Source organism: Narcine bancroftii, chromosome 1 (genome assembly GCF_036971445.1).
Source record: "Narcine bancroftii isolate sNarBan1 chromosome 1, sNarBan1.hap1, whole genome shotgun sequence".
NCBI classification, from domain to species: Eukaryota; Metazoa; Chordata; class Chondrichthyes; order Torpediniformes; family Narcinidae; genus Narcine; species Narcine bancroftii.
In genome coordinates this window covers 55,524,508-55,550,475 of record NC_091469.1, presented here as the reverse complement: position 1 = coordinate 55,550,475, position 25,968 = coordinate 55,524,508, and the positions used below count along the sequence as shown (strand labels likewise).

Here is a 25,968-nt window from a genome sequence, read left to right as displayed (position 1 = left end):
CAAGTCCTCGCAGGGCCTGGAGGAACTCATTGCCCGATTTTCCCATTCGCTGTCTGCGGTTGGCCAGCATATGTCTGATGTATACTTCATTATCTTTCTCCTTGAGTATATCCATTGCTTCCACATCATTGGGAACACTCGGGGTCTGTCCCAGGAGAAGAGAAGATGCAGTCTGTTTGCATCAATGGCCATGATGGTGGCTGAGTTTTGAAGGAAGACCTTGAAACAGCATAGCCAGAGTTCGAAGCTGTCTGAGGCATCGGGCGACTGTAGGTTTATCTCCAGCTTGACGGGTTTCAGGAGTTGGTCCATTCTTAGTGATAAAAACACAAAAATTGTGAATAAAATTGACACACAGTAAATAACTCGAGAGGTTGAGACTGAGTCACTGATCTTCAGGCTTTTATTCACAATGGACAGGGACCTCATCCTGTGCCATGACCTGGGCTTTCTGGGGAAGGGTCAAGGTGTTAGAGGCTTTATACAAGATCAAAGGAGAGAGGGGCCACAGGTACTGTCACAGGATGTGGCGGAACCAGGTAATCAGGAATATAATACAGTTCAGCATTTCACCAGAAGTTGGTACAAACTAGAGAGGCCGAATGGGCTGTTTTCTGTGAGTAGTGTTTGATGGTTCTAATAGCAAATCAGAAATAGCTGATTCATTGATTATAACTATGAACTTTGTTCACAATTATCAATGCCATTAAATATTCTTTATTCTGTTTTATTACATTACAAATTAGTTATTTTTGCAGACCTATTGACTGGTTGCATATTATAAACATGACAAAAAAAACCTCTATAAATATTTTAGTGGTTTGTTTAATTATTTTTAAGATGAATTCCATTTCAAGGACCACATTGAGAAGCAGGATTATTCATCAATTGATTCTCTCAGTTCAGCTCAGTCAGACCTGTATAGGTAGATTTTGCTTCCCTGCAATAAATAAGGGGAATTTGATTTGGGAATTATTTATGCATCTACTATTTTCTGCATTAATTCATTCTGTTATATTTTGTCATAGTCAGCTACTTGAAAAAAGTTATGCATTATATTTTTCATGATATGAACAAGATTATTATCTCTTTATCCACCAAACAAATTGATCCTCCTGTAGCCTTGTTGAAAATTCAACAGGAGAATATGAGAATGATTAGAATTTAGAACGTCAATGGGAGAAAACATAATTTTCAATTTCGTTATCATGTCGCTAACTCAGAAGTCCTAAACCAAAGTATCACAGATATTCAATGATCACATGGTTATCACATCATGATCACATGGTTATTACATCATGATCACATGGTTAATACATCATATTCAATGATCACATGGTTATTACATCATGATAATTATGATGCCAAAAGATGCATTTGTCTCAATTGGTAGGTTATTTGATGCCTGTTAAGGTGAACCTAATGATTTATGTTTCTTCAGATAGAAGTCTTATCTGTGATTCCTTTTATTAGAATGGATCTGGTTATTGTCTGTGAAAAGGCTTTGTTCGCATAATGTGGATAATAAGCAATGAAAATCAGAAGAGATGTCCCTTAAGTAACCACCTTGAATAGAGATATAAATCCCACCCACAGTATTGTTTGGAGTAGCAGTGATGAGATGGTGTTTTGACTTGAATCAACAAGTATTTTGTTTAAATGGTTGGTGTTCACTTCATTTCAGTCCAGATGATGAAACGTGATTGCAGAATCGAGTAAAAAAGAAATTGTGTACCATCAAAAATAATGTTGTGAACATCCTTGCTAGTGTAATTGGGCTCAATTATGCTGACTGATAGCTAGCAGTGTGCATGAAACAGTCCACTATTAGACTCAGATTTCTAGGCAAGTGCGGCTTAACGCAGGAAACCAAGACATCCAGAAATTTAGATGCTGACTTATGTAACTGCCCACTCTGGAGCTCAAATGACAGAAGAGACCAGCAGGTGGTCTTCCTGCTGGCCTGAGACATAACAGAGAAGGCTGACATAATATTAGCAAACCCATTTACTTCATTGTGATTTTCCCTGCTCTGGGAAAAGATAAGGAGAGGTAAATGTTTTACTCCTTTTACTTTATTATATTTAAATATTCATGTTTTAATTAACTTTGTTCTTTAATGTTTATTTTTTTAATGATCTGGATATATTTAGTTTATAAATGCTTCAATCAAGGATATTTACAAACTGTACAATCTGTTCTCCAATATTTGAGAGTGGATGAGCATGACCAACTACGTTGAATGCCAGCTGAGTGCAGAGTCAGCTTGTTCACCTCTCTGCTTAGGAACTGTGGGTGGGTAGAAAGTAGATTCAGTGATTATGCACAGAATAGGGCTGGATGACTTTGAGTTTGTGAAATGTGTTCAGGAAAGTTTTGTAAATCAATATATAGAAGTACTGTTATGAGCCTAGAAGACCATAAACCCAGCAGCAATAGATATTCGCCAAGACAAATGGTTACTTAAACAAAAGTTGCTTTTAATTATCTTTAAACATAAAAACAGAATCACACTTTAACTTATCACTATTGACTTAACTAACCTAACTTAACCCTCTTCCAATTCTAAGCGTACGTGTATGTAATGTGTGTGTAAATTCAGAAATGTTCTTTGGTTCACTGTCCAATCTCATTTCTCATTCCTCCAAATTCACTGATTGCAGGCAATTCTTATACTGTGCACAGAATTTAACATTTATAAAGTTCACAGGCTTTGGTGATTGGAAGGTAAATGGTTACCGCTCAGGAAGTTCTTGTCGGTTTTCAGAGAGAGATTTGTTGTTCCAGGACATCCACAAATGATGTACTTCCATCAGCCACTTCAGTGTCTTGCTGACAAAACTTGCCCCTTCAGGGTTCTCCAGATTATAACCTCTTTCTTTCAGGTCATCACAGAGTTTTTGTTTCTCTTATTCCAAGTGAAACATCAGACAGACAGTCTTCTCCTCTTGTATGAACCACAAGGGCTTTGACCAGGCTGAACAAAGCACTTACAACCCATCTTCTGAATGGGGTTTCCACAAGCTTGCCAGCTTGACCTATTCCAGTCCCAGCTGCTGTTGCTGGCTGTACACTGTAAAAGTGATATCCGTCTCTCTCTCTCTCCCTCTCTCTCTCTCTCTCCCTCTCTCTCTCTCCCTCTCTCTCTCTCCCTCTCTCTCTCTCCCTCTCTCTCTCTCCCTCTCTCTGAGAGAAAGCCTGTTTGACTCTCCCTGCTTGCAAAACCAAATGACCCTCTTAGAACAGCTCCAGACAATCTGTGGCTTTCATCTTTCATCTGTTGCCTTTTTGTAAACAACAATCCATTAGTGAAGTCTCTTGGGCACTCTCCAAAGCTCTTGCAAAGGCTGTGGGGCAGATATATCTAGCATTAGCAGAGCTCCAGTATTTTAAATAAGATCTGTTTTAATGTGTTTGTATGTGACCTACACCAAAACCCTTCCCCAATTTATCTCCCATAATCATATCTATATACTTTGTCACAGTACCAACTAGAGAGAATGCAATACTGGATCTCATATTAGGGAACAAGACAGAAGTATGTGTAAGAGAACATTTTGAGTTCAGTGATTATAATGCCATTAGTTTCAAGTTAATTATGGAGAAGGATAGGTCTGGACCTCGGGTTGAGATTCTAAATTGGAGAAAGGCTCATTTGGAGGAAATGAGAAAGGATCCAAAATGTGTGCAATTGGGATAAGTTGTATTCAGGCAAGGATGTGCAAGGTAAGTGGAGGAGCTTCAAAGGTGAAATTTTGTTTGTCAGAGTTTGCATGTTTAGAAGGCAAGATTAGAAGGTATAGGGAACCTTGTCTTTTGAGGGATATTGGGGATCTGGCTTGAAAGAAGAGACGGGTATAGCAAGCAGAGGCAATATGAGACAAATGAGGTACTGTACTTGAGGAGTACAAAATGCAAGAAAAACCTCAAGAAAGAAATCAGGAAGGTTAAAAGACATGAGATTGCTTTGGTAGTCAATGTGAAGGAAAGTCCTAAGGGCTTCCACAGATATGTTCAGAGCAAAAGGATAGTAAAGGACAAAATTGGTCACCTTGAAGATCAGAGTTGTTGGTTTAGTATGGAGGCCAAAGAGATGGGAGAGATCTTAAATGTATTTTTTTCATTAGTATTCACTCAGAAATGGGTACAGAGTCATGGGAAGTAAGGAAAACTAGCAGTGAGGTCATGGAAGCTATACAGATTAAAGAGGAGGAAGTGTTTGCTGTCTTAAAGCAAATAAGGTGGCAAAATCCCTTGGGCCTGACAAGATATTGAGGGAGGCTAGTGTAGAAATTGCAAGGAGTCTGGCAGAAATATTAAAAATGTCCTTAGCCATGGGTGTGCTGCTGGAGGATTGGAGGTTCTGTTGTTTAAAAAAGGCTCCAAACTAACTTGAAACTAAAGCCCAGTGAGCCTGATATCAGTAGAAGGTAAATTATTTGAAGGTGTTCTAAGAGATCAGATTTAAAAATATTTGTATACCCAGAAACTGATTAAAGATAGTGTTTCATGTTGTGTTCATATGAGTGAGTCCTAATACAACACATGGATGAAGAAAAAGGTTATTTACTTTAAAGTTGTTGTAAACAGCACCATGAGGTAGGCCATGAGGCTCCAAGTCTCAATTACAGCTCTGCCTACTTTGTGTCTCCTGCTCTGTGTCAGCCCCTGGTAGAAGTCAAGTATAATCAAACAGTAAGGCATTGCTAGTTGTGGTGCGCTGTTAGCCAGAATCAGACACACACAGGCTTTAATCCACAAAGACTTGCTCAGAGCCAGGCTGGCGATAGCTGCAGTAACTCTGAGTGAGCTTCGGGAGGCCGGCGTAGGCTTGTATCCCGGAGGGTGATTGACAACTGACCAGGTGGGGCTTGATCCCTTCAGGCCAACTGATTGACAGCTGGCCAGGTGTTGTCCTGTCCCCTTACACTCCTGCAGGTACAGAGGTTTCCCCCTGCAGTAGGCCGGTGGTGTACCACCACATTCACCCCTTCTTTAAAATTGTCCCGGGGGGGCAGTAACAAGGAATCGCACCCACTATACATACAATATTTACAGGTTGAGACGATCTGCCGGCCGTCAGGGTCTATGTGACCGTCGTAGGACTGGCTCCTGCTCACTGGTCAGAGAGTAAGTGGGGGGGCTGGCGGCAGGGGTCTGTGTGGCTGGTGTGGTGCCGCGCAGAGGGGTGGTCAGGGGGGCCAGGATCGACGTATGAGGGTCGTATTGGATGGGTGGGGGGGGAGTTCGTCTCCCAAGGCTGGTGGGTCCCTGGTGGTTAAGGAGGTCCTGTGTGCCCCATAGCTGCCTGGGGACGGCGATGTATGCCCGGAGAACATCGTCCTGGGCTGGAGGGTGGCGTGGTGTGGTGGGTGCTCCTGCTGGTGCCAGTTCCCTGGTTGAGACGGTGTCCTCCCTGCCTCTGCCGAACCTAACGTAGGCGTAGTTATGGTTTGCATGTATGAGGAAGACCTGCTCGACCAGGGCTTTGGCCTTCTGTGTCCGTACGTGCTTTCGAAGGACCACTGGACCCAGGGACGTGAGCCATGCTGGGAGGGATATTCCAGTTGCCGACCTCCTTGGGAATGAGAACAGACATTTGTGAGGGGTCTCATTGGTAGCCATGCACAGCAGTGACCGAATGGCATGGAGCATCTTGGGCAGGGCATCCTGCCAGTACTCAATGGCCCACCTTTTCGACCTGAAAGCCAGGAGGACTGCCTTCCAGACCACCCCATTCTCACATTCCACTTGCCCATTGCCTCTCGGATTAAAGCTCATCGTGCGATGCCCCTCACCATCAGGTACTGGCGCAGCTCGTCACTCATGAAACTAGACCCCCTAGTCGCTGTGGATGAAGGTGGGGTAGCCAAACATGGTGAAAATCTGCCCCAGGGCCCTGATGCTGGTGGCCGTGGAAATGTCTGGGCAAGGGATAGCGAAAGGGAAGCGTGAATACTCATCCACTACTGTGAGGAAGTAGACGTTTCGGTTGTGGAAGGTAGGGGCCCTTTGAAGTCCATGCCTTTACAACATGGGCCTGGGACAGGCGGAAGAAGCGGGGTTTACACTCCACACAGACCCGACGGGCCTCGGTCATGTCCCTGATGGTGTACAGAAGGTTTTGGGACTTAATGAAATGGTACAACCTGGTTACACCCGGATGGCAGAGGGACTCATGCAATGCCTGCAACCTGTCGTCGTGCATAGACGCGCAGGTGTGAGAGAGGACATCGGGGGAGTCATTAATCTTCCCAGGGCAGTAAGTTTGTAGCTGTAGGTTGCCAGCTCGATGCTAAAGCACAGGGTCTTGTCGTTATTGATCTTGCTCATGTGGGTAGTGTTAAACATGAACACCACGGGCCGCTGGTCTGTGAGGAGGGTGAACCTCCTGCCGGCCAGGTAGTGGCACCGCTTCCACAATCACCTGGGCCTCCTTTTCAATGGTGGAGTGCCCTAGTTCAGAGCCATGGAGGGTCCTGGAGAAGAAAGAGACGGAGCGCCCCCCCCCCCCCCCCCCTTGGGTTGAAGTTAGCAGCGAGGGCCACCTCGGAGGCATCGCTCTCCAGCTGGAAGGGGGAGTCATCACCCATATATAACCATATATAACCACTTACAGCACAGAACAGGCCAGTTCGGCCCTACTAGTCCATGCTGTAACAAATCCCCACCCTCCTAGTCCCATTGACCAGCACCCGGTCCATACCCCTCCAGTCCTCTCCTCTCCATGTAACTATCCAGTCTTTCCTTAAATGTAACCAATGATCTGCCAGAAGCTCATTCCACATCCCTACCACCCTTTGCATAAAGAAATTTCTCCTCATGTTCCCTAAATAATTTTCCCCTTCAATCTTAAACCATGCCCTCTAGTTTGAATCTCCCCCACTCTTAATTGAAAAAGCCTATCCACATTTACTCTGTCTGTCCCTTTTAAAATCTTAAACACCTCTATCAAGTCCCCCCTCAATCTTCTACGCTCCAGAGAAAACAGCTCCAGTCTGCACAACCTTTCCCTGTAACTCAATCCTTGAAATCCTGTCAACGTTCTCGTGAACCTTCTCTGCACTCTCTCTATTTTGTTTATATCTTTCCTATAATTTGGTGACCACAACTGTACACAGTACTCCAAATTTGGCCTCACCAATGCCTTGTACAATTTCATCATAACCTCCCTACTCTTGAATTCAATACTCCGATTTATGAAGGCCAACATTCCAAATGCCTTCTTCACCACACCATCTACCTGAGTATCAGCCCTGAGGGTACTATTTACCACAACTCCTAAATCCCTTTGTTGCTCTGCACATCTCAATAGCCTACCATTTAATGTATATGACCTATTTAGATTTGCCTTTCCAAAATGTAACACCTCACACTTATCTGTATTAAATTCCATCAGCCATTTCTCAGCCCACACCTCCAGCCTTCCTAAATCACCTTTTAATCTACGGTAATCTTCCTCACTGTCCACAACACCACCAATCTTTGTATCATCCACAAACTTGCTTATCCAATTCTCCACCCCTACTTTCAGATCTTTAATATATATAACAAACAATAGTGGACCCAGGACCGATCCCTGAGGAACTCCACTAGTCACCGGCCTCCAATTGGACAAACAATTTTCTACCACTACACTCTGACATCTCCCATCCAACCATTGCTGAATCCATTTCACTACCTCCTTATTTATACCTAATTTATACCTACCTTTTTTCCTAACCTCCTGTGGGGAACTTTGTCAAAAGCTTTACTAAAGTCTAAAGAGACAACATCCACAGCTTTCCTTTCATCAACCATTTTTGTAACCCCTTCGAAAAACTCAATCAGTTTTGTCAAGCATGATCTACCCCTGACAAAACCATGCTGATTACTCCCTATCAATCCCTATACCTCCAAATATTTGTAAATACTATCCCTCAGAACACTTTCCATCAAGTTGCCCACCACAAACGTCAGACTCACAGGCCTTTAAATCCCAGGTTTACATTTGGACTCTTTCTTAAACAGCAGAACCACATGCACCACCCTCAAATCCTTTGGCACTACCCCCATGGCCAGTGACATCCTAAATATCTCTGTTAATAGCCCCACTATCTGTCCACAAGCCTCCCTGAGTGTCCTTGGGAATATTTTGTCCGGTCCTGGAGATTTATCCACCTTTATCTTTTCCACACAGCCATCACTACCTCCTCGGTTATCCTTATATGCTTCATGACCTCCCCACTATTTTTCTTTACTTCAACTGGTTCAATAATTTTTTTCCCTAGTGAATACCGAGGCAAAGAAATCATTCAAAATTTCCCCCATTTCCTCTGAATTCTCACGCAGCCTACCCTCGCTATCTGCAAGGGGTCCAATTTTATCCCTCACTAATCTTTTACTTTTAATGTACCTATAGAAACCCTTTGGATTTGTTTTACTCTGTCTGCCAAAGCCTCTTCGTGCCTTTTTTTGGCCTTTCTAATTTCTTTCTTAACATTCCTTCTACACTCCTTATAGTCCTCCTTCAAATTCTCAGCTCCCTGCTCTTTATACCTCTTGTACACCTCCCTTTTTCTCCAAACCAAATTTCCAATATTCCTCGAAAACCAAGCCTCCCTATGACTTCCAGCCTTTCCTTTGATCCTCACTGGGACATATCTACTCTGTACCCTCAAAATTTATTTTTTGAATATCCTCCATTTTTCATTTACATCCTTACCTGATAATATCCTGTCCCACTCAATACTCCCCAAATCCCTTCTTATTCCTTCGACATTTGCTCTTCTCCAATCCAGAACCTCAACTTTAGGCCCCTCCTTGCTCTTCCCTAAAGCTACCCTAAAACCTACAGAGTTATGATCACTAGACCCAATTTGTTCCCCAACATGAATGTCCGATACCTGACCTAGCTCGTTCCCTAACAGGAGATCCAGTATTACACCGTCCTGAGTCGGTTCTTCTACAAATTGATTTAGAAAACAATCTTGAACACATTTAACGAACTCTAGCCCATCCAGCCCTCTAACTGTATGGGTATCCCAATCAATGTGAGGGAAGTTAAAATCTCCCATGGTCACTACCTTATGATTCTCACACATATACGTTATCTCCCTACAAATTTGTTCCTCTAATTTTCTTGGTGCATTTGGTGGTCTGTAATACACCCCTATTAGCAGCCTTATGCCTCCTTCACCCCTCAATTCCACCCAAACAGCCTCATTGGACGATCCCTCCAGACCATCCTGCCACCTCACGACAATAATGTCCTCCTTAACAAGCAGAGCAACTCCTCCCACTTTTTTACCCCCTGATCTATCACATCTAAAACAAATGTATCCTGGAATATTAAGTTTCCAGTCCTGCCCCTCCTGTAGCCAGGTCTCACTAATTGCCACAATATCATGACACCAAGTATCTGTACATGCTCTAAGCTCATCTACCTTCTTCACTATGCTACACTTGTTCACTTGTCCACAGCCTGCATCGTGGCATCCGCGATGTCTTGCCTGATGCGGATGAAGCCTGCCTGCGCCTCAGGTGGGAGGAGAAAAGTTGTAGCTTGGGCCAGTGGGCGGACCTTGTCCGAGAAGCAAGGGACCCACTGCGAGTAATAAGAGAACAGGCCAAGTCACCTGTGGAGGGCTTTTAGTGTGGAGGGGAGGGGTAACTTCATTAATGGGCGCATCCTTTCTGGATCTGGGCCGACGACTCCATGGGCCAAGATGTACACCAGGATGGTGAGGCGGGTGGTGCTAAACACACACTTCTTGTTGTAAGTGAGTTTCAGCTCCCTGGCCATCTGGAGGAATTTTTCCAGGTCCTGCTGGTCACAGCCGCAGATAGTGACGTTATCCAGATACGGGAATGTCGCCTTTAGCTTGTGCCGGTCTACCATGCGATCCATCTCTCGCTGGAAAACAGAGACCCTGTTCGTGACCCCAAAGGAAACTCAGCATAACTGGTACAGATGCCCATCCACCTCAAAGGCAGTGAAGGGCTTGTCCTTCGGGTGGATGGGGATTTGGTGATACGCCGACTTCAGGTCAATCGTGGGGAAAACCTAGTAGTGGGCTATCTCGTTGACCATGTCGGTGATCCTCAGCAGGGTGTAGGCATCCAGCTGGATATACCTGTTAATTGTCTGGCTGTAATCCACGACCATCCTCAGCTTATTTCCTCCTTTGACCACCAGGACTTGGCTTTCCAAGAGCTGTTATTGGGCTCTATGACACCTTCCGCCAGGAGTCGCTGCACTCCCACCTTGATGAAGTCTCTGTTTGCGGTGCAATAGCACCTATTTCTGGTGGTGATCGGCTTGCAGCCTAACGCAAGATGTGGGAAGAGCACTGGTGGGGTGATGCGTAGTGTGGAGAGGCCACAGGTTGGCCGGGGCTGGTAGGTTGGCGTTCTGTGTAATGTGAGTGGAGGTTGGGTCCCCCGAAGGCAAGGGTGACACTGGAAATCTAGGCCCAGGAGGATTGGGGTGCAGAGTTTGGAAATGACCAGGAGCCTAAACCCTGTGTAAGTCTCCCCTCCCATAGTTATATCCGCCAAGCAGTGCCCGAGGGTACCAACAGTCTTATCCTTGACGGCGAGGGCAATCGAGCAGGTGGTGGGGTGGACCTTTAATCTCAGGGAGTGGGCCACGCTCAGGTGAATGAAGCTCTCGGTGCTGCCACTGTCGAACAGGCACTTCACTACCTGCCCGTTGACCTGCATGTCCATCTTCGAGTGCCCGAGGTCATGAGAGATGTCCCTGGTCAGCGTCGAGGCGGCCAGGACCGTCCCAGAGTCAGAGTCACTGCTCTCCGGCTGTGTGCAGCGGTTTATGGCTTCCGGAGACATGGGGAGTGTCGGTAGGGCGGCCTGGTCATCGCCCATGTGACCATGTTGATGTCGGTCGCGGGGTGCGACGTGCGGTACCTGATGGCATCCAGAGGCATGGGGAGCATCGGTAGGGTGGCCTAGACATCGCCTATGTTGACCACGTCGATGTCAGTTGCTGGGTGTGGTGTGTGGCAGCCAATGGCACCTGGAGGAGTGGGGAGCATCGGTAAGGCGGCCTGGTCATCCCCATGTTGACCACATCGTTCTCAACGTCATCAGAGGCCCTCCGTGTTGGCCGCTGCCTGGCCCAAGATGGCAGCAGCACATGGGGACCTTCTTCCCCAGCCGTATCCATTGCGCTGGGGGAAGTGATGTCATCACAGCCAGTGGCAGTGATGTCATTATGCCACCCGGAAGTGATGTCACACCATGAGCTGGAAGTGACGTTACTGTAGTTCTCAGCAAGCGGTGCTGGCGAGGGCGGGGGCTGGTGCACGTGCTTGGGGCACACGCTGCAACAGTCGCTGGCGGGGTCAGATATTGCACCGTCGAAGTCGGGGAAGGCGGAAGTCATCTCGGGGACAATGGCGCTGCCCAGCACGCGCAAGTGGAGGGGTCCGCAGGGGTGGTCATGTCTGGGCTTCCGGGTGGTGTGGGTCGACTTCGAGGCTCCCTGCGCTCAGGAGTTTTTCCATGGCAGCTGTGGGAAAATTTTGTGGATTAAATTGTGCTCCGCTGTTAGCCAGAATCAGACACACGCAAGGTAAAGACTGTACATCAGGCTTTAATCCACAAAGACTTCCACAGAGCCAGGCTGGCTGTAGCTGCAGTAACTTTGAGTGAGCTTCGGGAGGCCGGTCGGTGCAGGCTTATATCCCGGAGAGTGATTGACACCCGACCGGGTGGGGCTTGATCCCTTCAGGCCAACTGATTGACAGCCAGCCAGGTGTTGTCCTGTCGCCTTACACTCCTGCAGGTACAGAAGTTTCCCCCTGCAGTAGGCCTGTGTTGTACCACCACATTAGTTGCCTTGCAACCATAATCATTATCATTACATCTCCCTTTCTTAAAATAAAAGTATCTTACTTTCAACTAACGTATTTTCTTTGTATAACTCTGCAATTTTAACTTTAACACCAAGAACTTACATTTTCATTATTATCAACATGGTTAACATTTTTTAAACTTGTTTTGTGTGTTCACATTTACATGCACTAAAACTTGAAGAGTGAATAAGATAGAACTACTTCATTCTATAGCAGGAGTCTTTAAATTTGCTCAATGAGTCTCTTAGGAGGATTCACATGTCTTGACGATCTCCTGATTGATTGTTGCCTCAGATGATGTCTTCTCAGATGTTCAACAGTATCCATCTTTCCATCTACTGTGTCTGGTCCCATTTGAAGATCTTGATGATTTCTTCTCAAAACAGCACCTTCATCTGTCTGAATGGTGTATGATCTTGGATGGACTTCACTAAGGACATTTCCCTTCTGAGTCCATAAATTTTTTTAGTCTTGCAGCTTTACTTGGTCACCAGTGTGGAGTTCCAGTAGGTTTTTTGTTCCTCTGTCAAAGTAATACTTTTACTTTTCTTTCTGTTGTTCTTTGAACTTCCTCACTTTCTCCCTCTTTTGTTTTTAGGAGGTTCTCCTGAATGGGTAGGTTTGATCTTAGCCTGCATCCCATAAGGAGTTGTGTTGGTGGCATAACACATTCGAGCAGCATTGTGCAATATACTAGCATGCTCTGTTTGAAGTGTGTTCCACTGTATTTTGCCTTGTTCATCAGTCTTCTCACTGTCTGTACTGATTTTTCCACTAGACCATTGGACTGTGGAAAATGAGGACTTGACATGGTGTGTACAAAGTCCAACTCTTTGGCAAATTGTCGCAACTTTAAATTGCAAAACTGGGGTCCATTGTCTGTGAAGACCTCGCTTGCCATTGCCATGTCTGGAGAATATGGCTATCATACCTGTTATTACAGCATCTGTAGTGGTGGTGTTCAGTTTATACTCCTCTGGATACAGGGAGTAATAGTCTGTGACTACAAGATAGTCCTTCCCTTGACATTTGAATAGGTCAGCGCCTACCTTCTGGTAAGGTCTGTATAGTACTGGGTGTGGCTTTAGTAGTTCTGCAGGATTGCTTGCTTGATATTTCTTGCATATTGTACAGTTTGACATTTCACTTGTTATATCATTGTTGATTCTTGGCCAGTACATCATCTCTCGTGCTCTTTTCTTACATTTGTCGATTCCAAGATGTCCTCCATGGATGCTTTTTAGCATCTCTTTTCTCAGACTCTTTGGGATAAGGATTTTGCTTCCTTTGTAGATGATGTCTTCAACCACTGATAGTTCCACCCTGCAGTTCCAGTACTCTGAAACATCAGGTGAGCAGTCCTGCTTCATGTTGGGCCATCCATCTAAGATGTTTTTTTTTCTCACTTGTGTCAGAACTTGCATCTTTGCATTTGATATGGGCTGTGCATGAAGACATTCACATCTTCATCCATTTTGGTGTTTCCAGGCTCTCTCGCGTCAACAGCTCTAGACAACATGTCTGCTGTATACATTAGCTTACCCAGTGTATGCCACATTCAGTGTATAGCATTGCAACCTAATCATCATTCTTTGTATTCTAAGTAGACATTCATTTAATGGCTTTTGAAACAATGCAATCAAGGGCTTATGGCCAGTCTCTACACTGATTGCTTGTCCTGACACAAAATGATCAAATCTTTCACAGGTGTATGTGATGCTGAGCAGCTCCTTTTCAATTTGAGCGTTTCGCGTCTCCACATCTGTCATTGAGCCTGATGCATACGCAATGGGATGCCAGTTATTATATTTTTGCAGAATAACTGCACTGACCCCACTATATGATGTGTCTGATGATATCTTGATGGGTCTCACTGGGTCGTAAACCTCAGAACTGGTTCCTCTGTGACCAGTTTCTTTAGTTCCCTCCATGACTTTTCATGGTCATGATCCCACTCCCATTCAATGTTCTTTTCTGTTCATCTTCTCAATGGAGCCATCTTTTCTGAGAGGTTGGATATGAATTTACCCATATAGTTGACCATTCCATTAAACCTCTGTATGTCCTTTTTGCATTGTGGCCTTGGCATTTTCCCAATGGCAGACACCTTTCTAGTATCTGGTCTGATGCCCTCACTGCCAATAATATCTCCTACAAATGTGAGTTCTGTCACCCCGAGCTGGCATTTCTATCTATTCAGCTTCAGGTTTGCTTTTCCTGTTGCTTCCAGCACTTTCCTTAGTTTCTCATCATGCTCCATTCTCATGATTCCCCATACTACAATGTCATCCATTGAGGAATCAACTCTGTCCAGGTGCTTGTAGACCATATAGATAGTTTTGTGATACACTTTAGGAGATGAGGCAATTATGAATGGTAACCTTAGGAATCTGTATCTGCCAAATGGACTATTGAAAATGCAGTCTTGAACTTGCTTCATCCAATTTCAACTGCCAAAATCCTGATGATGCATCTAACTTGCGGAAAAACTTTGCATATGCAAAATGTGACATGATTTCTTCACATATCAGAAGCTTAAAGTATTCTCTCTTTATTGCTGTTTAGATCTCTTGGATTCAAGCAAATTCTAAGCTTTCCATTCTTTTTATCCACATCAATGAGTGAACTCACCCACTCCGTTGGCTCATCTATCTTTTGAATCACATTCAGGCTTTCCATCCTGTCCAACTCTGATTTTAGTTGCTTTTGAAGCGCAAATGGAACTTTTCTGCATGATGTATTATCAATGGCACATTTATCCACTCTGATCATGTGTTCTCCTGGAAGGCAGCCTAGACCCTGAAATAGGTCATTGTACTCTTTCATGAGTTCATCATCAACTGTCTCTCCTTCACTTTTCACCATGAGGACTCTTTTTACCAGGTTCAGTTTCACACTGGCTGTTAAACCTAATATGGACTTTACATCCTTTGGTACCACGATGAATACTCGCATGGGCACTTTGTCCACGTGTTTCACTTTGACCATGCATTCTCCGTGCACTGGTATATCGTTACCTGAATATCCTGTCACTTTCACTTTTGTTCCATGCACTATTGGTCTGGGTCTAATCTTCTTAAAATTAGTCTCTGATATTACATTAATTTGTGCTCCAGTATCTAATTTAACTGAAATGTATATGTCATTCACTTTTAATCTCAATATCCAGTCTCTGTTTTCTTTCATGTTTTCAGTCACAACATCTACATAGAATTCCTCTATCTCCCTTTTATCTACTGCATGAACCTTGCTTTGTTGCTCTTGGTTCCTATAACAGAGGGCATAATGGTTGCTTTTGTTGCATCATTTGCTGCACATTTTTTTGGTAGGTGTTGTTTACCGCATCGATGACATGGTTCCTGATTGTCCCTTTCATTTTTTTGCTAGCCATGCCTCACTTTCCACTTTGGCGTGCTTTTTTTAAAACGGTTTATATCTGTTCTTGCTCACTGCATTCACTGAACAGCTCTTTTGCCTGCATTTTCACAGTTTCTGTAGCCCTACTGAGTGCTATGGCATTTTCCAGGTCTAGCTTTTGCTCTCTTAGCAGTCTTTCCCTTAGACTATTATCTGGAATACCACACACAAGTCTGTCTTTTATCAGTGAGTTGGTCAGTCCACCAAATTTACACATTTTGCTTCTGTTTCTCAATTCAGTCACATATTGATCAATACTTCTGTTTTCGGTATACAAGTGAAAAATCTGTGCCTCTCAAACGTCACATTACGTTTAGGTATGCAGCATGTCTCAAACTGTTCCATAATTGTTTTTTTTCCAGTTTCATTTTGTTTCCTTCAGCAGCAAATGTGAAGTTATTATACACCTCCTGGGCTTTATCACCCACGACATGCAAGAAATCTGATGTTTTCACTTTATCACTTTCCTCATTAGCTTTGACTGCCACTAAATACAATCTAAAATGCTGTTTCAATCTGTTCCAATTTTCAGCCACATTACCCCTCAGTTGAAGTTTCACTGATATAATCCTTCCATGTTTCACTGTGTAATCTTTTCTTCACTGATCAGTTACTGACTTTAGCTTTTTACCTTTTAAAGTATTTCCTTCTAATTTCCTTCATCTCACTTCTGACACCATATTTCATATGGTATGTGTGAGTTCTTAGACAACACATGGATGAAGGAAAAGGTTCTTTACTTTAAAGTTGTTGTAAACAGCACCATGAGTCAGGCCATGAGGCTGCAAGTCTCCATTACAGGTCCAACATACTGTGTGTCTCCTCTGTGTCAGCCAAGTATAATCAAATGGTAAGGCATTGCTAGTTGCATTGCAACCATGATCACTATCATCACAGATAGTGAACATGGCTTTGAGCATGTTAGGTCTCATTTAACTAATTTTGTTGAGTTTTTCAAGGAGGATACCAGAAAAGTTGATGAAGAAAAGACTGGATTTGTATGCATGGACCTTCATAAGGCCTTTGCATTGTCCCACTTGGAATGTTAGTCAGGAAGGTTCAGATGCTAAATATTCATGATGAAGTAGTAAACTGGATTCAACGATGGCTGGACAGGAGAAGGCAGCGAATAGTTGTGGATGATTGGTTCTCAGACTGGAGGCCTGTGACTCCTGGAAAAGAGAACTTTTGTATTTTTAGCCTTCATAAATCAAAGTACTGAGTATAGAAGTTGGAATGTTATGGTAAACCCTAATGTATAAGACATAGTTGAGGCCATATTTGGATTATTGTGTGCAGTTTTGGTCACCTAAGTGCAGGAAATATATCTATAAGATAGAAAGAGTGAAGAGAAGATTTACTAGGATTTTGCCCAAACTTCAAGACAAGTTTATTGTCATCTCACTGTACAACTTGATGAAACAGTGTTCTCCAGTCCTCAGTGCAAAAACATGCTGACACACAAACAGACATAACACAAATACAGACAAATAATACATATTCAGGACACGTTATTATAGCGATTAAAATAAATAAATAAATTTTGTTTTGTACAATGAGAATCTCAGATGATTAGTGTGAACAGTTCCTTTGGCTGTTCAACATTCTTACTGCCTGTGGGAAGAAACTGTTCCACAGACTGGTGGTGCTGGCTCTGATACTCCTGCGTCTCTTCCCCAACTGTGGAAAGGGTTCTGAATGATTTTGAATGCCCTCTTCAGGCAATGATCCTGGTAGATCATGTTGATCGGTGGGGGGGAGGGGGAGTGGTAGGAAGACTCCACTGATCCTCTCTGCCATTCTGTGGTCCTATGGATTGACCTCCGATCCTTTTTTCTGAAGCAACTGTACCACACTGTAATGCAGCTGGACAGGACACTCTCGACAGAGTTCCTATGGAAGGATTTCATAATGGTGGCAGGTAGCCTTGCCCACTTCAGTCTTCTCAGAAAGTGCAGTCACTGTTGCGCCTTCCTGAGTAGTGAGGAGATGTTGAGTGTCCATGATAGGTCACTTTTTAAGTGAACTCCAAGGAACTTGTTGTTCTCCATTCTCTCAATTTTAACATTTAAGAATAATTTGGACAGGTACATAGATGGGAGAAGTATGGAGGGCTATGGATTGGGTGCAGGTCAGTGGGACTAGACCAAAAAAAAGGTTCCAGACAGACTAGAAGGGCTAAAGGAGCCAGTTTTTGTGCCACTAATGTTCTATGGTTCTAATCCCAGCTGGCCCAATAGGTATACTTTAGATGCACCATTCGGCTCATCAATCCCCAAGCAGCACTGAAACCAATTGATTTAGAATAATAGTAAAATGAAAGTTACAATGAAAAGAATAGTTGGATCTTGTTTAAAAGAGACTTCATAAAGTTATCCTCTGGTTAGTATTACCAATATGACAGAAATACCAATCAAAAAGGATAATTATTAATGCATTTATGTTTTTTTTTCCCCATTGTGGGTGCTGAATTTTGTCCATGATTTGTACTTTATTTTAATCAGATCCAGGCCATTTTCAAACCAGAATATCACCAAATGGTTGTGTGAGTACTTGCAGCTAGAAATATAGCAGAGATAACAATTTTGTGAGGGAAACACAAAAAAATGCATATGGTGGAACCTTGAGAAAACAGAGGTAGAAAATAGTCTGTCAGCATTTTGTGTCTGGATTGTTGATCGAGTCTCATGGATGCCACATGATCCACTGAGCATCTCATTACATTGGCAAGTCATTAATATGTGCGCAGAAGCATTCAGAGAAGTAAGGTTGAAATTAGTGGTTGCCTTCTGCAGATTGGACACAGAGCTCCATATTGATTTTAGTGCTCAAATGCCATTTCCTTGCCCTTACACAAATGGCCATGTGCTGAGCAGCAAGAAAAGCACATCCCTTCACTCTTCACAATGATTATCAGTTTTCCTCATAGTTGCTATAAATTGCACAAACATTTATTGGATTTTGCAGTCTCATTTTAAAACTACTGATGTGTACAGGAGGTGAGCTGAAATAATTTGTTCTGAAATCTATACTTGATCAATAACAAGTTGATCTCACACATGGATGGGTCAGTTAGTGTTTGTTTTGTTTGGGAGAATTTTCAAAAATCATGCAACGTGTCAGGCTGCTTAGAGAAGAAGAGGCAATATTTGCCCTCTGTGGGAACTCTTCTTCCAAATGTCAGTGAGAATCAGTATGTGAAACATTGGAACTTGAATAACGGCACCCTAATTAAAATCTGTCAACTGCTGCAGATATATCACACCTAGAACCAAAGAACAATTACAGCACAGAAACAGGCCACCTCATCCCCTCTAATCTGTGCTGAATCATTTTTTTTTCTAGTCCCACTGACCTGCACCCAGCCCATAGCCATCCATACCTCTCCCATCCATGTACCTGTCCAAATTCTTAATAAATGTTAAAATTGAGCCTGCATTTACTACTTCAGCTAGAAACTCATTCCACACTCCAACTACTCACTGTGTAAATTTCCCCTTCATGTTCCTCCAAACTTTTCCCCTTTCACCTTTAATCCATGTCCTCTGGTTTGTATCTCATCTCCACTCAATGGAAAAAGCCTATCTGCATTTACTCTGTCTATCCTCAAAATTTTAAATACTTCTATCAAATCTGCCCTTATTCTTCTCCGTTCCAGAGAATAAAATCCTAACCTTTCCCTGTAACTCAATTCCTGAAGTCCAGCAATATCCTCATAAATCTTCTCTGCACTCTTTCTATCTTATTGATATCTTTCCTGTAGTTAGGTGACCAAAACTGAACACAATACTTCAAGTAAAAACATAAAATTCTGGAAAACCTCAGCAGGTCAAACAGTATCCTTTATCCTTCTTTGGCTTGGCTTCGCGGACGAAGATTTATGGAGGGGGTAAAAAGTCCACGTCAGCTGCAGGCTCGTTTGTGGCTGACAAGTCCGATGCGGGACAGGCAGACACGGTTGCAGCGACTGCAGGGGGAAAGTTAGCAAAGTTAAAAACACATAACCGATGTTTAGGGCTTGAGCCCTTCATCAAGGTATGGAGAATGTCGGCAGCCATCAAAAAGGTAGAGGAGAGAGGGGTGGCAAAGGCAGGAGATAATAGGTGAAGAAAGGAGGGAGGGAACAGCAGCAATGAGGGGGGGGAATGAGAGATGGCTGGATAGATAAGGGGAAGGGAGAGGAGAACTGGAAAGACAGGAAAGGGGAGGGGAAAGAAAAAGTGATCAAGTTTAGCAGAAAGTAGAGAAGTCATTAATGCCATCTGACTAATTGCCTGGATGGAAAATAAGGTGTTGTTCCTCCAACCTGTGGGTGATCTGGGTGGGATAATACATAAGGCCATGGACAGACATACAAGTCTGACTCCGAATTGAAATGGTTGGCTACTGGGAGGTTGCTGTTGTTGCGGATGGAGAGGAGAGACTCAATAAAGCGATTTCCCAATCTGTGACTGGTCTCTCTGATGTTGAGAATGCCACAAAGGGAGCACCGGATGCAGTAAATAAGTCTTGTTAGTGTACAAGTGAAGTGTTGCTTCATTTGAAAGGCCTGTTTGGAGCTCAGAACGTGGTGAAGGAGGAGGTGTGAATGCAAGGGTTGCACCTCCTGTGGGCAGAGAAGGTGCCAGGGAGGAGGGTGATGGGTGGGGATGGATGAGTGCACGAGGTCCCCGCAGAAGGCCGAGGGGGGAGGAGAAGGAAAAATGTGTCAGGTGGTGGGATCCTGTAGTAAGTGCCGGAAATTCTGCTGCATAATATGTTGGATGCAGAGACTGGTGGGGTGGTTGGTGAGAATGAGGGGTTTCTATGTTTGTTGTGTCTGGGGGCAGAGGGGGCCAGGGTAGGTGAGCGGGAAATGGAGGAGATTCAGGTGAGGGCTGAGTCGATGGTGGTGGCAGAGAAGCCACATTTGTGGAAGGTGGCAGACATTTCAGAAGATCTGGACTCAAAGACCTCGTCTTGGAAACGGATGCAGCAGGAATGGAGAAATTGAGATAAGGGAATAGAATCTATTTCTCCTTAGAAATTTAGAATCCTTGCAGGGGACAGGGTGTGAGGAAGTGTAGTCAAGGTAGTGGTGGGAGTTGGAGGGTTTGCAATATATGTTGGTGGAAAGCTTGTCTCCCATGAAGGAGACAGAGAGATCCAGGAAGATGCCTTTGGTACATAAAGGACCATCTTTGACTTGCTGAGCTTCTTCAGCATTTTGCATTTTTACTTCAACCACAGTGTCTACAGATTTTTGTGATTTATAATTTACACAATACTCTAAATTTTGCCTCACTAATGTCTTATACAATTTTAAAATAACTTCACTAGTCCTCAATACTTTGTACTCAATTCTTTGATTTATGAAGGCCAAAATGCCAAAAGCTCTCTTTACAACCTGATCCACCAGTGAGCCCACTTGTATCTGTATTCCCAGATCCTTCTGTTCTACCACACTCTTCAGTGCCCTAACATTTGCCATGTACGTCCTTTCTTGGTTTGTCCTTCCAAAATGCAACACCTCACAATTGTCTGCATTAAATTCCATCTACCATTTTTCAGCCCATTTTACCAGCTGGTCCAGATCTCTCTGCAAGCTTTGAAAACTTTCTTCACTGTCCACAATACGTCCAATCTTAGTGTCATCTGCAAATATGCTGATCCAACTTACCACATTGTCATCCAGATCATTGATATAGGTGACAAATAAGAATAGTACAAGTACCGATCCCTGAGGCATACCATGAGTCACAGGCCTCCAATCGGAGAAGCAATCATCGACTACTACTCTCTGGCTTCTCCCATCCAGCCATTGTCAAATCCAGTTCACTTCTTCACCATGAATACCTAGTGTCTGAACCTTCCTGTCTAACCTCCTATGTGGGACCTTGTCAAAAGCTTTACTAAGGTCCATGTAGACAATATCCACCTCCTTTCCTTTGTCAATTTTCTTTGTAACCTCCTCAAAAAACTCAACAAGTTTGGTTAAACTCGACCTACCGTGCACAAAGCCATGCTGATTACCCCAATCAATTTCTGGCTATCCAAATAATTGTAGATCTGATCTTTTAGAACGCCTTCAAATAATTTACCTACCATTGACATTAGGCTCAACAGTCTGTAATTTCCAGGATTACTTCTGGAGCATTTTTTAAACAATGGAACAACATGAGCTACCTTCCAATCCTCTGGCACCACAGACGTGGCTAAGGTAATTTTAAATATTTCTGCCAGAGACCCTGCAATTTCTGTACTAGTCACCCTCAAGGTCTGAGGGAATATCTTGCCAGGCCCTGGGGTTTATCCACCTTTATTTGCTTTAATACAGGAAGCACTTCCTCCTGTTTAATCTGCATAGGTTTCATGACCACATTGCTTATTTTCCTTATTTCCCTCAACTCTGTGCCCATTTCCTAAGTGAATGCTGAAGAAAAAAAACCATTTATGATCTCTTTTGGCTCCATACAAAGCCAACCACTCTGATCTTCAAGGGAACTAATTTTGTCCCTTTCTCTCCTTTTTGCTCTTAATATACCTGTAAAAACCTGAAGACTTTCCATCATATTGTCTGCCAAGGCAACCTCATGTTTTCTTTTAGCCTTACTTTGCATTTTTTATACTCAAGTACCTCATTTGCTCCATGTAACCTATACCTGCTATACACCTGTCTTCTTCTGAAGCAGATCCCCAATATTCCTTGAAAATCAAGATTACCTATACCTTCTAACCTTGCCTTTGATCCTGACAGGAAGATACAAACTCTGTAATCTCAAAATTTCACCTTTTAAAGTCCTCCACTTATCTCGCACATCCTTGCCAGAAAACAATCTATCTTTATGCATGCATTCTAGATCCTTTCTTACTTCCTCTAAATTGACCTTTCTCCAATTTAAAATCTCAACCCCAGGCCCAGATCGATCTTTCTCCATAACTAACTTGAAACTAATGGCATTATGATCACTGGACCCAAAATATTCCCCTACACATATTTCTGTCACCTGTCCTGTTTCGATTTCTAATATGAGATCCAGTATTGCACCCTCTCTAGTTCTATCTCTATATATTGATTGAGAAAACATTCCTGAAAACATTTGACATATTCCAGGCCATCCAGTCCTTTTAAAGTATCGGAGTCACAGTCAATATGTTGAAAGTTAACCTCTCCTACTTTCACAACTTTATGTTTCCTGCAGCTGTCTGCTATCTCTCTATTTGCTCTTCAAATTCTCACTGACTATTGGGCAGTCTATAATACAACCCCATGAGTGTGGTCAAACCTTTACTTTTCCTCAGCTCCATCCATACCTCAGTAGACGAGCCCTCTGGTCTGTCCTGCCTGAGCACAGCTGTGATATTTTCTCTAATAAGCAAAGCCACTCCTTCCCCTTTCATCCCCCACCCCCCACCCCCACGTTCTATCCTATCTAAGGCAATGGAAACCCAGAACAATGAGCTGGCAGTCCTGCCCCTCCTGCAACCAAGTTTCACTGATGGCCACAATGTCATAATTCCGTGTGCCAATCCACAGTCTAAGCTTGTCTGCCTTTCCTACAATACTCATTGCATTGAAATAGATGCACCTGAGAACACTTCCACCCATTGACTTCTAACAGTACATGCAATTTTAACATCATCTTTTCCCTCCTCCACTCCTCTCTCTGCTCTGGCACTCTGGTTCCTTCTCTCTACAAATCTAGTTTAAACCCACTGGAGCAGTACTGGCAAACCTTTCCATAAGGTTATTAGTCACCTTCCAGTTCAGATACAAATCATCCCATCGGAACAGGTCCCATCTTCCCTGGAAGAGAGCCCAATGATCCAGAAACCCGAAGCCCTCCCTCCTACACCATCTCTTCAGTCATGTGTAAAGCTGCATTTTCTAATCTCACCAGCACGTGGCATGGGTAGCAATCCCGTGATCACTACCTTGGAGGCCCTATCCTTCAACCTCACATCTAACTCCCTGAACTTGCAGGACCTCCTCACCCTTCCTACCCACACATTGGTCCCTACATGGACCACAACATCTGGCTGGTTACCCATCTTCCTGAGAATGCCATGAACTCCATCTGAGATATCTTGGACCCTGGCACCAGGGAGGCAACATACCATCTGGGATCCTTGATCTCCTCCACAGAACCTCTCCTTTTGAGGATGCTGGATGATGACGGTTAAATTTGATATTGGTCATTGCTGTAGCATGCAGCCACTTAGCAGTATGTTAGCCAAGGCTGCACTCATTAGTCAGTATGGTATTGGCATTTGGTCTGAAATAAAGTTAGTGGAGGCTAGTTAATCATTGTGGCCATTTGAAGACATCAATTTAAACCCCATTGACTAATGCAAAATCTCACTCCCTCATCATATTCTTAAATTTTGCGTTACTCCAACATGACCTTTAAAAAGCAAACTGGGCAGGATTTATTTGCTCTAAATTCATGTTGCCTTGCACCTATGAATGAAAGCTTAAGTAATAAATTGCTTGCTTTTGCAAATTCTGTGTCCTTCAATGCCAAGAGCATATTATATTTAAATAAATCAATTCATACTGTTTCTCAATCTAACTGAATGTCTTTCTGCTACTATTAGAAGTGATATGGTGAAAACTGATGTAGAAGATTTAAATTCCACTGAGCATTGATCTCACTTGTATATCAACCCTTCTGAGTGATTCTTGCCAAAAAAAAGTAAATTTATATCAAGTTTGACATGAAAATCAATTAAACAAAAATTGACCATTCCTCCACAGATAATACTGTTTACAATTTGAATAATTTTTAACTAACTGAGAGAATACAAGCTTTAGTAATACAAAAATCCAACAAGATTTAAATGTTTCTTTTTATAGCTAAAGCATAAAAAAAAACTGAATAAAAAGGCAAATGAAATTCAAAACAAGTCAGTTAAGGCCAAAAGTGAAAAACAGGTGAACATTTTCAGCATAAATACACACAAAAAAAATCAGAGACTCATTATGTGAGCTGCCTAATAAAATATTTTTGCTTTTGTGCAATTTATATTTTGCATCACGAATTGCACTCACACTGCTGGAGGGTAAAGTTATATTCTAAATCAGTTAATTATTCAATAAAAGCTTTTGTCACAAGTCATCTCATGGAAGTCGTTTGTATCCATTTATTAATATTTTTCCATTTTTTACCAAGATTCACTTAGGTTGTCTTGAAAGATAAGTGCAAATCATGGAGATTATTTGCCCCATTCATTTCTTTCTTTCATTAAAATCCAAGCAAATCTACTTTGGGATGTTTAAATTTACTTGGTTTTGAGGTGGCACTTCAGAAATAATTGTATAATTTGCATTTGCCTCTATCTCTAAAACATTAATGATGGTTGCAGGATGCATGCACCTGCAACTTTATCCATTGCACATATACTTGCCCGAATTGAATTGGCATAAATCAAGGGTTTTAATTGTTCTTTGTTTAACTCTAGCTGACTTAATGCAATTCAGATTTCAGAATTGTTGTCAGAGCACATACATATCATCACATACAACCCTGAGATTCCTTTTTCCTGCAGGCACAGCAGAATTCCCACTAATTGATAGAGCAAAACACAAAATGTAGACTGCTGAAACATGGATACAAATCAAAGAAATGTAAACAAACTGACCGTGCAATGCAGAGATAACAAAAGCAATCAATAGAATGCACAAGTAAGAGTCCTTAAATAAGTCTCTGATTGAGTTTGTCGTTGAGTAATCTTATGATGGAGGGGTAGCAGATGTTCCTGAACCTGCTGGTCCAAGTCTTGTGGCACCTATACCTCTTTCCTGATGACAGCAGCAAGAACAGAGCATGTGCTGGGTGCTGTGAATCTTTGATGATTGCTTCTGCGCTCCGACGGCAGCGTTCCAGGTAGATTACTCAATAGTGGGGAGGATTTTGCTGTGTCCTCTACCTTTTAGGGCTCATGGGTATTGGTGTTCCCATACCATGATGTAGCTGATCAGCACACTTTCCACCACACCTCTGTAGAAATTTGCCAGTAACCAGAGGGGATGGGTTAAGGGTGAAAGGAGAAAGCTTGAGGGGGAACATAAGGGGGAACTTCTTCAAACAGAAAGTGGTGAGAGTGTGGAACATGCTGCCAGCTGAACTGGTGAATGCAGGCTCAATTTTAACATTTAAGTAAAATTTGGACAGGAGGGATATGGAGGGCTGTGGACTGGGTTCAGAACAGTGGGACTAGGCAGAAAAATGGTTTGGCACAGTCTAGAGGGGCTGAAGGAGTCTGTTTCTGTGCTTTAATGTTCCATGGTTCTATGGTATAAACTCTCTAGCAAGGTCACAATCGAATCTGATGGGTGGAACTCCGAGGCAACAGCTGCCCATAAAAGTATCGCGCCCTCAGAGAAACTGTACTATTGGACACATCAGAGTTGATCACCAAGCCAGTTTTATTTATAAATTGAATCACTGGATCTACTTCTCAGACACATTAAGCACACATTACCATTGTTACCATTGAACTTCATTTTATTGTGAAATTTTCATTGACTAAGGGGACAACAAATTTTGGAATTATAAAGGTTAAATTGTGGTTAAAATAATTACAAAGTAATGATGAATTAACATATCAATGAAAGGCAAAGCAATATTATGAAATTTAGTAGCTGTCACACTTAACCACTTTTCCACTTGTCTCTGACCCATTGGCAGCACACCTCTATGTAACTTTGTTG

At 43.0% G+C, this 25,968-nt stretch overlaps 1 protein-coding gene across 3 annotated transcripts in view; it reads left to right on the top strand.

Annotated features, from left to right (window-relative positions):
* Positions 1 to 541: 541 nt before the first annotated feature.
* The window catches only part of LOC138758317 (excitatory amino acid transporter 3-like), a 92,676-nt gene continuing 67,249 nt past the window's right edge, over positions 542 to 25,968 (top strand). For 2 of the 3 annotated variants that reach the window (XM_069927069.1, XM_069927087.1), the window contains exon 1: positions 1,396 to 2,052. The gene's annotated coding sequence lies outside the window, so the exon portion shown is untranslated. Of the gene's footprint in view, positions 617 to 1,395; positions 2,053 to 25,968 lie in introns of those variants that run through there. The other variant, XM_069927078.1, reaches the window with a different exon arrangement.